This window comes from Patagioenas fasciata, chromosome 18, assembly GCF_037038585.1.
Source record: "Patagioenas fasciata isolate bPatFas1 chromosome 18, bPatFas1.hap1, whole genome shotgun sequence".
Lineage (NCBI taxonomy): Eukaryota > Metazoa > Chordata > Aves > Columbiformes > Columbidae > Patagioenas > Patagioenas fasciata.
In genome coordinates, this window is record NC_092537.1 from 9,091,764 (window position 1) to 9,106,102 (window position 14,339).

The following is a 14,339-nucleotide window of genomic DNA, read 5'->3' on the forward strand; positions in this document are numbered from 1 at the left end:
TCTATTTTCATATGCATTGCCTATATACCTGCGTGCCTGCACCTCTCCCCAGTCCCCCATAGCAAACCGGCTTTGGGCACCACATTGCTGAGCCATGCCCAGCTGTGGTGGGGTGCATGCAATGGCATTTGCCAGATGTTTCTTTTACTTTCACAGCTGCCTTGCTTCTTTCCTGCCCCTTATAGCTCTGTGCTGTGACTGGTGATAAAAAGGCTTTTTGGAGCCCAGGCTGCTCTCCCTGGGGCTTGGTCTGGTCCTGCTCAGGTGGATATAAGAAAGAGCAGACCCACTGCTTGGTCTGCTGCAGGGATCTGCAGGTGAAGTGCCACCCTTCAGCACTTTGAACCTAAGGGCTCTTGGCTTGGCTCAGCAGTGTCTCATCTCCAAGGGGATTTAGGGACTCTCACCCCGTCAGTGCCAGTGAGGTGTGCGCGGGTTCATACGTGGGGTGCAGCACGCTGGGATGTCCTCAAAGAAAGCGAGATGCTGAGCATAACGTCCGGCCCGAGCTGCTGTGAGCAGGGTGCAAATCCTTCTCAAGGGTTTGCCTTCAACCACATCTTCCTACAAAAAGGGAAAGCTGGGCGAATCCTCTCCTTTTTGCCCTAAGCCATTTCTAGCAATGAAGCAATGACTCAGATTGAAGCATCCCCCTTCCAGAGGTCAGAGCTGTGAGGGTGGGTGGGTGGCGCAGGTTGACAGACGCCACCCACCCCCCCTGCAAAATGCAGCTGCAAACATCGAGTGGGGTCTTTGGTTTTTGTTCCAGCCAGGTCCCTGGCTCTGTTCTGTGACAAATGCCTGAGCGTCTGCTCCATCCCAAACCCGCTGCTGTTGGGTGACCAACGGGAAGGGGCTGAGGGGTGGGAGGGAGAGAAAGATACTTCCCAGTGGAAAAGATTTTTCTCAAAAACATCAGTCTTCCTACTAGCCAGCTCATGCAACGTGTGGAAAGAAGCTCATCCTCTACACTTGGCCTTTGGGCAAGCTCCAGCCACCATGGTGTCGCCTCCCCAGGCGGTTTCACCAGCTGAGTCCTTCTGCAGCGCAGTGAAACCCTCTGGATCCACCACCTTGTGTTGCTCCCATCCCTGCGGTTCCCTTCAGAACTGCTTGTGAGTGCCAGAAGATTTCACATCCCCTATGTCTTCCTTCTTGGAAACAAGTTTTTAATATCCCAACGCCTTCCTCAGCTATACAGCAGAGCGTGGGCTTAATTTGTATAATCAAGCCCTGCTGCAAAATGCTCTCATGAAGCAATCTTGTTGGAGAGCAGAAATATAGAGAGTGAGTAATAACTCTTCTAACCTTAAGCAAATTGTTAGCCCTGGCTCAATATCCTTCTTAATGAAGTCTGCACTAGACTTAATCCAAAGGCCTTACCTAACATGACTATGAAGGTGAATTCCCTGTGGTGTACATCTGGTTGCTAATACTGGAATCAGTGCTATTGTCATCATTTAAAACAACACCTTTTTTTTTGAAGTTAGCCTTGGAGCTGTGACTAGAAGTTTTGGATTTTGTTTTTGTTTTCCCCTCACACTGTAACATTAATTTATGGCTGAGTTTCATTCAGTCCTGTATTCAGCAGTGCAGTACAGGTATTAGTGATGTGTTTTTGGTAATGTGGTACTATAGGGTAGCCGATTTGTAAGAAAAAGAACAAAATCGAAGGAAACACACAGGAAAAAAAAATAACACGAAAAAGAAAATTGATAAAAAAATGTAAATCGAGTATTTTGTGGTATGTACAACACAAATAAATTTTACACAGAGATGTTTCTAGGGAAATACAATTCTGATAATTCATACTATTTGTATGAACAAATAAAAGCTCTATTTTACCAAGCGATGGACACGGTTGTATTCATTGAACACTGCGGAGGTGGAGGTGACTCCCCAGGTGGGTTTGGTGGTGCTGCCCCCAACACTTGCGCGTCCACCCCATTGATGTCCGTGCCGCTGTGCCGGCCCCACGGCAAAGCCAGAACCTCCTGCTGGAGCCAGCAGGCAGGATGCTGGAGGACAAATTCAGGCCTTTACAGCTGGTGCTGAGGAACCTTTCCAGTCCAAGTTTCTTTCCAAAAGTGGTGCACTTATGGTAGTGATGCCGCTCCCAACCTTTGGGGCCAGCGGTTGTTATTGCTCCCTGCACACTCAGCACTTTTAAGATATAAAAATTCATTATCATTAAATTCAGAAGAGTCCCACGCCAGTGCTCTACAAAGCAGCACCTAACGAGCATTACAGATTTATATAAAGCAGCGATTGCCACTTAACTAAACTGAATTAAAATAGTTTAATTTTTCTTAGGAAGTCTTGCATCAGGTGCAAGGTAATTGATGGGAGTCAGATTGCCCATTTTTCAGAGACCTTCTAGAAAAGGAGCAAAAAGTAAGTACAAGATTTAATATAGCGATTCAGGAAGAGTACAACCTGGAAACCTCCATCTTGTCAGGATGGTGATTAGCTGCTCCCACACTCTGGCAATGCTTAAACTCCATAGGGGCCTCATTTTTAAAATATATATACATAGATTTTACTTTAAAATTCCCATGTAGCTTCTGAGTGGCCCAGCTGGATGTGCTGAGAGCCGACCTCAGCTGGATGGAGTTGAACAACTTGTTACCTCGTTCTCACCTCGCCTTGATTGCATTCAAAACCAGGTGCTCCTCTGCTGATGCCCCAGCAGATGTCAACCCTGGGGGCACCTCAGGCCTGAGCTCAGCTCAGGGAGTGCTGTCCCTCATTCTCATCTTTTATAAGAACTACTCAATCCTCAGGAGGAAAGAATGTGGGTGCTTTTCCTTCACAGAAGGGTGGGTATTGCAGAGAAAAAGGAAGGTCCCTGTGAAAGGGGGTTCAGCCTCCACGCTGTCCTTTGCATCTCCCTGTTGGCTCTTCCCAGTTGTGGGGAGCGTTTCTCCACTTGGTTTGGGCTGAGCCCCGTTCTCAGATGCTGTTTTGGCGTGAGCAATTGGAAGCTAAAAGTATCTGTGTGGTTACAGAATTGCATCTTGAATACAGAGAAGTGTTTGCTCTGAAGTAGGTGTCCTGAAGGGTCTTTTGGTAGCTCTGAGGACTCCAGATAGAGGAGGAAGCTCTTGAAGAAGGAAAATGGTTTGATGAAGGGGTAGGTGAGGCTGAGGCAGCTGTTGAAAGGTTGCTTCTAATGATGTTTATAACTAAAGTAGACTTACTTCTTTTCTAGGTTGGTGGAAGAAAGGTGCTGAGCTCTTGTATTCACCTAAAAACCAACCAGGTCTCCGGGTTGTGCAGACCAATGTGGCATTTCTAGTGAAGATGCCTGGGGTCCAATGCTAAGAAAACATTGCAGAAGGGAGCAATTTATCTGGAAGTGAAGGGGCTGCCTCTGTGAGCATCTCCACGTGGCACCTGGAGAGTATGGAGACCTCTTTGAGGAGGGTGAGGGAAGGTGAAATGAGGGAGGAAAGAGCTGGTGTAGCCTCTAAGCACTTGGGAAAGGTCTGGGCAGGATCTGCAAAGACAAAAAGGTGCTGGTAAAGCTTCAAGTTGAGTCCGTGCTACTGAAAAAGTTGGTGGATTTGGGAAGTAGCTCCATGTTTATTGGGCTTTGGACCATACATTGCATTTAAAACAACCTTGAAGCTTGAGAAAGTTTTAGCTGGGGCCTGGTTTCAGGAACAATTCATCATTATATGACTTTTTAATTGTTATTAGTATTTTTTTCCCTTGGGACTGTTATACAGATGGCTGAGAGTGGGACTGTCAGCAGCACAGAGTTCCCTAACCACCAGAATAATGCAACACAAAGTGACTTGCTTCTTTTCCTGGGGTTTTTTGTTGTTGTTGTGACTTTTCCTCCCATTCAAAAGTCTTACTTAGCCACTAGATCTGTCTGTTCATAGCTTTATTTAAAGCTAAACTTTATTATCCTCTAATTTCTCTCTGTGGTTAAGAACCATGGTGTTAACTCTTTTCCTAATGCATATATTTTAAAAAGTAATAATACTGACTAATTAGCTATAAATCATTCAAATATTTCTATGTGAGGTAAGTGTTCAGCACCTGGTTTAATGGCTTCTTTATTGGAGGGAGGAATTCCTGTGTCAAATGTTAGTGTTGGTACCTTCAGCTGGGATAAAACCTCATGACTATAGCAACTCATCAGATCTGCCCACTAATCAGGATTTCCCCTGTTTGTAGATCATAATTAGTTTCATTAAAACACCCATTCCAAGTCATTGTAGGGTCCTACGCCTCAGTTCACTGAGAGGGACCAACTGGTACTGAAGACACAGTAGGTTGGCTGATCTTACTGTTTCTAAACTCTCCTCACTAAATGGTTTTCTCTGTTCACTGCTTCTTTCTCTGATTTTCCAGCAGACCAAGATTCAGCTCTGCAGGCTTTTTAGGTCTTAAATCCTGCCTTCACAGTTCCCATCTCCCTCTGGGGGCTTACAAATAGGATTGCAAGAATCATCCGCTGTCACTGCAACAGTTCAGTTACGAACTGAAGAGCATCCTCCAGGAATATTATTTGCAACTATTTATACAGTCAGCTGTAATTATGAGACTTAATTCATGCTCATTAAGTCCTCTGAGGTGCTCGATGGGAATCACTGCTCCAGTGCTGAGTATTACTGGTTATTCAAGCTGCTCACAGCAATGAAGGCATCACCATTTGTCTTGGCTTGAACTTTTCCCCATCCCACCAGGAGCTGGTGGGGAGGACGCTGGTACCAGCTGTCCGCAGGAACAAAGCTGGATCCAGATATTGAGCTCTTGCTAGAAATTATGTGCCGTGTAGCAACCAAAATCCCCCCTCTAAAAAAAGGAATGAAGTCTTGAAATAATACGCTCAAAAAATGGCTTGGCAGAGAAGATGCAACTGGCTGCTTTGACATCTAGGTTATTTAGCTGGGAATTTATGTGTCCAAAGCTTAAATGCTTCACCAAAGAAAATTTAAGAAAGCACCATGTTTCCAACTAATTAAGTCATGTCAGCCAAATATAATTTATTTCTCACCATCACTCATGTCTACAGCAAAATTATCTCACTTTTGATTTCTAATGACTTTCTCTTTCTCATTAATCTGTCCATGAATTATTTTTATATAACTTTTTGGCATTGAAGCAAAGAATTTTTTTCTCTTTTTAATAAGGAGAGCATCCCTAGATAATTCTGCATCATCCTTGAAAGGGGGTGGGGAGACTAACTTGGGTTTCATGGCACAGCTCTCGCCTTCCTTCCCAGGAACCATGGTGGGCTCTACCCCAGGTCTTTCTCAGGACCTCAGCTTGTCCTTGCTCCCTCAGGCCTCCCTTATCCTTTCCTCTAGTACTAAGGTGGGTATATGTGTTCTGGTTTGGTCTTTTAGTTGAACAAATAAATAAAAAAAGCTTTTTTTCTACATATCTCAGGGAATTCTGTTAGGTTGTTTTTCACAGAACACCACTGGCTTTTCTGTTCCTCATAGCATCCCTGGTTCTTCTCATAGATACAGGTTGTCACAGAGGTTTTAAATTCGGTTGCTCCACCTTCCATCTTTGGCTCTGTCCCAGGCACTTGTGTGTCCTGGCTACTGGATGCATGGGTCTTCCTGCTTTACTGATTGGCTTCATCTCTTGGTTTTTGCTGATGGTTTGTTATCTGAAGTTCACCTTGTTTCCAAGCCCCTGGAGCAAGTTTTTAGGATGCTCCCATGCAGGACTGGATCAGACATGTAGTTTCCATCCACTATCCCATCTCTGAACCAAGGCAGCTCTGAAAACACTAGGAAGTGGAGAAGAAACTTTCTGCCACTTGTAGGTGAAGAGGGGTGAGTCTGGTTTTGAAGTCCACGCTCTGCCTGGGTTTTCTTTAGCAGTGCGTCTGAGTCTTCTCCAGTCAAGGCAGACCTTGAACGTGACCTGAAGAGATGAACAAACACTCCTTCTTAGGAAACTTCCAGTCCGAGCTGCAGATCAAAGAAACTTGGGTAACTGAGAAAAGCATCCAAGTATTGGGCACTTTGCATATAATGGCCTGAACTTCTGAAAAATCCCTTTGTTTCTGAGCTCTGCAGAAGTGGAGCCTGGTACCTGTGGTCACCGAGAGCAATCCTACTGCATCTCCCCTGGGAGGAACTGCAGTTTCCAGCCAGCCTGGGTTGCTGTGAGGGACCCGGGTTGGCAGACAGCTCAAGCTGCTCCAACACCTCCCCGGGGAAAGCAGGAGGGAGCTTGCAGCCAGAAATGCTGGCAGGTAAATGCCAGAGCCTCGGCTGGCAGACGTTCGCTGCCTTCAAAGGGTGCGCTGGGGAGGGAGCTGCGGGCAGCAAACATATCACTGGAGGGTGATATGGAAAATGGGTGAGGTTGGACTGTGCAGGGATGCCTCAACTATTGCCTTTCTGTGCACTTTGTATGGGCTGGGGTTGCTTAGAGCTGCTTTACATGCAGGAGTATTTCTGAAAGCCAGTGGGTCGTGCCCACTGAAACAATAAATGCATAAAGTAAGTTGGATATGACTGACTAGCCACAGCTTTTGAAACTCTAACCAAGAGAGTAGGGTAGTTTGGGATAAGTCACCTACAGCTCAGTGTTTCCCTAGTTCTTCACCAACAGGGGAATATGGCTACAGCTGTCTTGGTTTGACCATGGTCTTCCTCTCTCACCTGTGTCCTCTTGAATGGCTCCAGAGCTGAGATTGACTATTATTCCATCTACCTTGACCTGGCCACAGATGTATGAAGTGATGCAGTTGTACAAGAAATCCAGTTGGCTGTCAGTCCTTGGGAAATTCATGTACCATGTGTTGGGTTTGCGTTATTCATCCCTGGGGGGATAACAGTACAGGGATCTCATTACATTTCCTTTGTGTATATTTGCTTTATACTACTTTGTTTGAGAGCATGCTTGGCAACTCAGTTGTTCAAGTATTGTGCTGGAAAATACACAATATTTATGTATCAACAGGGAATGACAAGTCTCCAGACAATCAGAAGGTTACAGTTCAAATAGTACAGTGGTATGGGGGATGCAGGGTGAGGGGGGCCATACTTTTCAAAATCAACTTGGGCTCTTGGCATTCATTTTCCTATGGAAAGCTGATGAGATCTCAGTTCCTATGAGTTCTAGCTTCAAAATACACAAGCAATTTGTTTGCAATGGCATTGCTGGCAGTGAGATGCCTAACTGGGATCTGGGCTTGGGGATCAATTGCTTCTGAACATGTCACCTCAGGTTCTTGGGCAGTTTCTCTCGTTCTTCACAGCTCCACAACCCTGCTAGGAGGTCATCTAAAAAGCAGAAACCAACTCCTGTGCTTTGGAAGGCTTGGTTTATGTTCCTGGATTGTTTAGGTGGGGTTTATTTTTGGCAAGATGCTTATCCTTCCTGCATGCCTCTGGTGTGTTTCCATCCCAAAGCAGAGCTCCTGGTTCTGCCTTAGCTTACCCTGACGGTGTGGTTAGTTCTGGCGGATGCTGTAGTTGGATGCCTGTGATCCCTCTTGCTGTTCACCACCTTCATTCTCCTGTTTAGAAGTATAAATAATGATGTATCTGGGAATAAACAGTAAGTTCAGGAAGATCATCTTCATCAGGAAAGATTGACTCATTCTTGGCAAGGGCAAATTGTCATAGCCCCATTGACTTCAAGGGAGCTGAATTGATTAATGTCAGCAATGTGGCTGGCCCTGTTTCTCCAGATGTTCTGGCAAATGCCTGCAGATACTGAATCCTATCTGGGTAAATTTATGAATATCCATGGGCTAAAGACAGTGTTACAAGGGTTCCTATGACCAGCTCCAGGCATGGCTCGACACAGGGCAATAACCAGCCTCAGCCTGCTCACTGAGGCATCAAATGCCACCAGGGACACCCCAAATCAGCTGTGGACAAAGCTGTTGCAGCCGCTGCTGAAGGTGAATTTATCGAGTGATCGTAGCTTGCCGCTTCTCGTTGCGTGTGTGTGACATAAACAACTATTATCTTCATTTGTGAAATTTCGCTGCAACTCACCTCAGGGCAGACACTTTGGAGAGCTCCATTACAGACAGTTAGTTGCCTGACAGCAGTTCTGGCAGAGTGCAGGCACTGTGTCCCTGTCAGACAGCAGATCTCTCTGTTTATTAGTTACAGTCATCAAGCTGTGCCTGAAGTCACCTGGGAAGCCACTGGGTTTCTCAAGGAGGGAAAAAAAAGCATGCAGGCTTGAGCATGAGGTCATTGTGGCTGTTACAGGCGGTCCCCAGGGGACTTCGGCTACACTGGGATGGAAGGGCAGCATCCCCATGTAATGGTCAGCCCTTGTCCCCAAGGTTGTGATCTTCAGATAAAAAAAGCTTCATCCCTGCACCACAAATGCAAAGTGGCAAAGTGATTTGCTAAAGGATGTGCAGAAAGCCTGTGTCAGAGCTTGCAGTCAAAGGTGGGTTCCTGGCCCCCCACACGCAGTCCTTGCTTTGCAGTGTTAAAGCAGATACAAATCCCACCTGAACACTGGACTTCTGCTCTTCTCAGGGATCAGAGAGCAAAACTGACCCTGTGTTGGAGACACCAGCTGAAACAGGCCCTCTGGTGCCTGAGGGGATGGTTCCTGCTGTCCCACACCTTGGTGTCTCCTCACCTAGTGGGTGACTATGGAGAGGAAGCATCTCTGGAGGCTTACAGCATCTAAATGATGCTATTTGAGGCAGCCCTCTAGCAACCTCCTGCTCTGCTGACTGATACAAGGAGCATAGGAAGGGGCTAAGAGTCTCCTGATAGTGATCTGTGATCTTCTGAAGTTTTATTTATTTAAAGAGACTTTCATTCCCCTTCCAAAAGGCAGTGGAAGGACTCCGCATGGCCGAATGGCAGCTCCAGTGATCAATCAGTTCCTCCTAACAACCAACATCCTGCAGCAGTGAAGAGTCACAATCAGTCATTACCTATTATTATTACATGATGAAATTGTAATTGTGGGAGGTAAACACTGCATTACACTTGCACATCTGTCATCCCGGAGCTACACGCTCAGGTAGCACCTTGCAGTCAAGTTCGACAAAGTCCTTAACGAAGGTCTATTAGTCACAATGTATCCCATGCTCAACTTGTATCCTTGGTCCTAAATGAATGATCCTCCAATCTGTGCAAATAGGAATTACTACTTTTTGCTGATAATTCTAATTTTTTTTTAATGAGTGCCTTTAGAGACTTTTTACTTATAAGAGAAATGAAGTATTTTGTAGTCAGCCAAATAAAATTGGTTAAAATATTGCTCAGAAGCTTCCCTCTTATTGTGAAGGAGTCCAATATCTTTCAGAAATGAGCCTTTTGTGGGACAGTTGGATGGATTTAGATGACCTCAAGGTCCCTCCTAGGCTTTCTTCTGTGACCCTCTGATATTAATCTCTGTTCTAATGGCCTGATCATCAGTTATCACTGGATAAAGGAACATGTCATTTGATAATACCTGCCTGGCTGTGTTTGCACAGGCTGCTCCCTAACCCTCACCTTGCAATGGAGGACGGATCTGGGGGACACCTGTACTGATTTTTGGTTTCCACTGAGGATTGCTGTGAAGTTGCTACTCATTATGTTGGGGTTGCATATGTTCCTGTGTTGTCCTGGAGCACAGGGAGAACAAAATACCCATCATATTCTCCAGCCTAGACCCCCTCAACAAACCAAATTGGTGTAGATGAGTCTGGTGCCTTGCTCTGGATATGAAGGGTAGAGGGGTCCCAGGTTTGTGAATTAGGCATCTCATGAGGCTGCGGTGAATTTGGACAAAAATAACCATATGGCTGATCTCTAGTCCCAGGGCAGATCTGATAAAGTGGACAAGGGAGTTTTTTTCCCTGCAGTAAAACAGCAGTAACTTGAGAAGAGCTCTGGTTGCATGTACATTGAGTAATCATTACACTTTTTGGCAGAAATTCACAGCAATGCAACATCTATCTCAATCTATCTCTCTTTCATATTCATTTATTTATTTATTAAGGGAGAATTTAGTCTCTAGTCCTGTTGTTCCCCATGGAGGAGGCTCCCAACAATGACAGGAGTCTTTCCTGCCCCCCTTTCTGCCCCCAGCTGCTTTTATATTCACAAGATCAATCTTTGCACTGTCCTATTAGGTACTTTCGTGATGTTGAAGGGTGCAGTCATTTTTATCCTTGCCTTATCTCCCTCAAGTGTAATTGGAGAATACTCGTTTGTGAAATCTTCAGCATAAAGGTGGCAAGGCTGGGTTAGAAACAGTTGTTTTCTGCTGCAGAATATCCAAAGCAAACTGTGAATGACTCTGGTTGGAGTAACCATGTGCTGTGTCAGGAAATCTCATACTCGGGCACTTTATTTGTCAACTTCTCTTGATCCTGAAAACTGGATTCTTGCTGACCTGGTGAGCTCTGCCTTGGGGAGGGTGCCATCGGGCTGGGGAAGGCCATGAGCTGCTGGTTCAAAAGACTTCTGAAGTGGAACATCACTGAGATAATCTTCATCTTGCAACGAACTACTGAGAGTTATTCCCCTGGCAAGCGAGTCTCTCCATGTCTTAAGCAGTTATTCTTAGACACACCTTGTTTATAAAAAAAATAGTACAGAGTTCACGATAACAGATCGACCTAGAGCAGGTATTAGATAAATAATAAATGGGAATAAATGATCAATGTGTGGTGTCTCTGGCAGACATCTGTTCGCTCACTGGCCTGCAGCCATTCGTCTCTGGGCTGGGATCTCACCAGCCAAGCGAGGTCGGATGAGTTCAGCTCTTGGATGAATACGAGCACGCGGGTGGTGATGCTAACAGGAGTTGGGTGCAGGTACAGCAAGTGCGTGGCTTGTCATTCACCAGAACCTGCCCTGCCTGAAAGCAGGAGGGAATGACAAGCAGGTCATCAACCTGGTGAGGATCATCTTCTTGAAATGCTAGACTCACTGACAAAAAAATCAGTGGATTAGCAATAGCTTCTGTCTGGAGATTGCTCCTGAAATTTATGATATACTCCAATATTTTTATGGGGTGCTGAATGGCAGAAAGGCGCCAGAGTTGCTTCTTGGCAAGCGAACAGCATAAACGCCCAAACAAATGTTGATCGGTGCTATTCCCAGGCAGGAGCCAAAGGTGTAGCAGATTTCGGAAGAGTTTTAGTAAAAAGGAAAGCAGAGGACTGTTTTCACAGTGATAAAACAGTTTCAGATGGAGCTGAGTGATGTCAGTGGGGCTTTGGCAGAGAGCGGGAGGGGAGCAGCCCATAGGATAACCAGATGTGGGCTCTGAATCTGCGTGATCTGTGGGAAGAGACTTTCTGGTTTGGAGAACTAGATTCTCCTATCTAGGGCACAGATATAAATAGATGCAAAGGTCTTTCTTGAGGTGAAGAAGCAATTTTTTCCAATTTTAGCACTTTATTCCTAAAAGTAGACTCAGCTGTGCCTTCAGTGCCCTTAAAATTGTGGAACTGCCCCTTGAAGGAGGCCAATCGCTGTCAGTCCAGCATCCCTGTTCTGTGCACGCTGTGAGCAGAGCTGAAAACATCTTGCAATGTGAAAAATGGCGTCTGGCTTGCAGATGGTGGAGGGAAACAAATCTGTTGTCCCAAACAAAATATCCCCTTTCAGGCTAGAATTTCCCTTTCCTGCCTCCCACGGCTGCCCACTGACCACGCTGGCCTGGGGCTTCCCCTGGGCTGAGCTGCACCTCAAAGAGCTTTTCCCTTCTGCATCTGCCCTCTGCCATCCCTGGTGCCACTGGCTACTCAAAACACAAGATTTCTTTCCAATTGCAGAAGGCTGCTTGGGAAAACTTGCCTGAGAGGCAAAATCCATAGGGCTCAGCCTAGAAACATTCTTTTCTCCTCTGTGGTTGTCATAGAATCATGGAACCATTTTATTTGGAAAAGATCCTCAAGATTATCAAGTCCAGCCATAACCCAACTCTGGCACTGCCCATGTCCCTGAGAACCTCATCTCCACATCTGTTTAACACCTCCAGGGATGGTGACTCCAGCACTGCCCTGGGCAGCCTGTTCCAATGCCCCACAGCCCTTTGGGGAAGAAATTGTTTCCCAGATCCAACCTCAACCTCCCCTGGTGCAACTTGAGGCCGTTTCCTCTGGTCCCGTTGCTTGTTCCTGGGGAGCAGAGCCTGACCCACCCTGGCTCCAAGCTCCTTTCAGGCAGTTCAGAGATCAGAAGGTCTCCCCTCAGCTCCTGTTCTCCAGGTTTAATAGTCCCAGTTCCTCAGAAGACTCGTGCTCCAGACCTTATCTCTCCCTTCCAGTCCTTTGACTTGCTGGCACTGCAGCTTGCCCCAGGCTGTGCTTCCTGCATAATGCTTGGTTTTGGAGCAATGAGTAAAACACCTGCCATAATCACACTATTCCAGCCTCTTTGGAGCAATGCTTTGGTTTTGTGCGGAAATGAGGTTGTCTTGATCAGCCATGCTTAGTCTTTTGGGCTGTCCCAGTACACAGCAGGACACGGGAGGTGGTACAAGGTCCCTCCATGCTTTTGGGGGTTTAGTGCTGCTTTCAGTGGATTTGCTGCAGCCAGAGCTCTGTTGCTGACACATTGCTTGACCTGACTAATATCCTGAGTGATTCTTTGCTGTTGGAAATGAGGGCATGATGGTGGGGTGTCTGTTTCACTTCTACTTCTGAAGCTTCAGTTGCACTTGGGTCATGTTTTCTAGAGTTTTGGTTTGTGGGGTTTTTTTTGCAAGCATTAATGCTAGAAATTTGAGAGTTGAAAGTTGTAAATATAATAGTGCATGTCCTTGCATTAGAGACTGAAAAGAAATGCCCAATATAATGGATTTAATGATGAAAACTGAAAAAAAAAAAAAAGGGTAGTCCTGTATGTTGACGGCTCCTGGAGTGGAGCAGAAGTTCTGCTGGTGTTATCATCTATTTAATTAGATGTTTTGAACCCAAAGACTTCACACTGGAGGTGTCATTGGCTGCGTGTAGTTTTAAGTGAGGGTTCGTAAGTGATATTTGGCCTCTGAAAAAGTCCAATTAGTCTAAATGACACTTTAGCCAAAATGATAGAACGTGAGTGATTGCCGGGAGACGGGTTGCTAATAAGTGGCTTTCAGTTTGTCTGCTTAAAAACTGTCAGAAATCGTATGTCAAGACAAGCGGTTTCTTGTTTCTGCCTCCTCGGTGTACGGTGGGGAAATGGCTGTTTGTCTCTGGTGTGCTCCAAGAGGTGCAGACACGTCCCTGTCCCAGGAGGATGGAAATGGAGCTGGAACCTTGTGCTGTGTTCAGTATTCCTAATACCAAAATGTTTAAAGGAACAGCAAGGTTCTTCCAGGTCCCTGAGTCATCAGCTCATTATTGAATTGAATGTACAATATGACTAATTGAGATTTAAGAGATTTCATTGTGTGTGTAAGTGCGCTTCCTGTTCTCGCATGTATGAAGACACACGAAGTCGAAAAACCTTTATGGGTTTCATCTGCATGGGCCATGTGCTGCGGTTCACGTACAACCCCGGAGCCGGGATCAGATGAACCCCAAGGGGTTTCCATGTCCGTGTGCCCCGTTGTGACAGAGCTGGGGGTCCCGGGGAGCACATTTCACCCCGGTTCTGCCACTGGCCTTGGGAAATGGTTTACCATTTCACCCCTGCAAATGGCAATAAGTTTATTTTAAGCTGTCATGGAGCTTTTAATGGCTCTTGCCTTTTACTCATGAAAAAGAACTTGAGGTGCAAGGGGGGACACCACAACCAAAGAGAAATTGTACCTCCAAAATATCAAGGACAGAGCCAGAGCAACTATATATAGCTGTGAAGTCCTAAATCCAGACTAAAATAGCTGTGGAGTCCTAAATCCATGCTTAGGCTCCTTTGGCAGCCAGCACAAAACCAGGGAGGCTTCCAAACTGCGGCTGAGGTTGGCTGTCTGTGGAAGGACAGACCCAAATATTGGGTACGATACATCCAGGCCAAAGCTAATTATCTCAAAGAGTAATTCTGTTGGGCGCAAGCGAAATACTGCTTGGCTTGCATTTACGTGTTGTCTGAAATGATTTGTCAACAATCTTCTGTAATTAGATCTTGATTTAGGCTAATCATTATATGCCTTGTTAACTCAAAGTGTGTATTTAAATTCCTAGTGAACATAATAGGACACAAGCACATGCTGAGGAAATAAGAAATACTTGCAGTGGCTTCACAAAAACACCAAACTGAAATATCAGCCCTTTTTGCTGTTTCAACCATTCTTTCCACTGGCAAAAAAAACCCAACTCATTAATCCAATACCATGAACCGACTCCAATTATTTTACCAAGCTGGGAAATTAGTGAAAAGTCCACCCTGGGAATGTGAAAGTAAAATGAATCAGTATATTAAAGTGTTTAAAACCACTGCTGAAAA